The 1,210-nt window shown below is 42.9% G+C and overlaps 1 long non-coding RNA gene across 2 annotated transcripts in view; it reads left to right on the plus strand.

Annotated features, from left to right (window-relative positions):
• Window positions 1–206, plus strand: part of LOC111729118 — a 48,603-nt gene extending 48,397 nt beyond the window's left edge. For both annotated transcript variants that reach the window (XR_002776101.1, XR_002776102.1), the window contains one exon: window positions 12–206. This is a non-coding gene — a long non-coding RNA (uncharacterized LOC111729118). The remainder of the gene's footprint in view (window positions 1–11) is intronic.
• Window positions 207–1,210: the final 1,004 nt, after the last annotated feature.

The following is a 1,210-nucleotide window of genomic DNA, read 5'->3' on the forward strand; positions in this document are numbered from 1 at the left end:
GTAATTATCAGGTCAAAGGAAACCATTCCTTCCGTTAACTAATTTTTGGTAGGTATAAGGTAGAGAGAGAAAATGAGAGAGCATTTGGGGCTTATAATGGGTTAGGGCTAGTGAGTCATTTAGCGTGGGCCTTAAATGTAAAGTTCTTACATCCTCCCCAATTCAGGCTACATATACGGTCATGTTTTTTGGTCTCTCATGTTAAAAACGTTAAACTATAAAGTAAACTATAAATTATTTTAACTCTATTTTGTCTTTTTTTCCCTTTTCCATCTACTAGGAAACTAAAAATTGTGGAATTGGCCAGAGCCTCTCGTGACCTCCCAGAGGGGCAAAGAGTATTTTAGGTAGGAAATAGCATCAGAAAGCGTTTATTAGGTACTTGCTATGATGAATTACAATGAAAAGTTCTTGATTTTGCTGTCGCATTTTAAGATATCTGCATGATTCCTGGAAGAAAAAAAAATGTGAAAACAGCCAGGAAAATTCTGAAAAAGGAGCGTTCCTAAGGGAAACTTGATCTAATAGGTAACAAAATGGGACAAAAACATACCTACCTCTTAGGGTTGTCATGAGAATGGAAAGGTATTATTTATTTAAAAATCTTAGAATAGCGTCTGACACAGAACGTACGTTTAACAAAATTTTAACTGCTATTCTTACTTCCCTGATTTGGATATTCATTTTATTTTATAAACATTAATTGCTTGCTCTGTGTGTATGGGGAGAGAGAGGTATGGTTGATCAGCCATGGTGGGAAGACAGAAAATAAGATTCAGCTTCCGGAGTATATAATGTGATATATCTTTAATCTTTAATAAGCAGATTAAATATGAAACTAGAGGGCTAAGACTTTGGTGAACAAATTTGTATTTTCTATGCACAAATCCTTCTTACCAGCAATTTCACTTCTTAGTGAAATACAGGGACAGAATTCCTATACATGCACGGGACACACATACAGGGAGGTTCGCTTTGTTGTTCAGTCCACCCCGTCTGTGACAGCCTCGTCACAGCGGCCCAAACTGACGAGGCCAGGGTGACTTGGACCCGAGGGCAGGTTACGAGGGGCGCCTTGGGGCCGGGAGGATGGGGGGCGGGGCGAGGGCAGGTGCGGGTGGCCCCGCCGGGCGGGGGAGGCTGCGGCAGGAGGAGCCGAGGAGCGGCCCGCGGGATGGAGTGGACGGTCCCGGGCTGGGGTGGAGGGTCC

This window comes from Pteropus vampyrus, unplaced genomic scaffold, assembly GCF_000151845.1.
Source record: "Pteropus vampyrus isolate Shadow unplaced genomic scaffold, Pvam_2.0 Scaffold248, whole genome shotgun sequence".
NCBI lineage: Eukaryota > Metazoa > Chordata > Mammalia > Chiroptera > Pteropodidae > Pteropus > Pteropus vampyrus.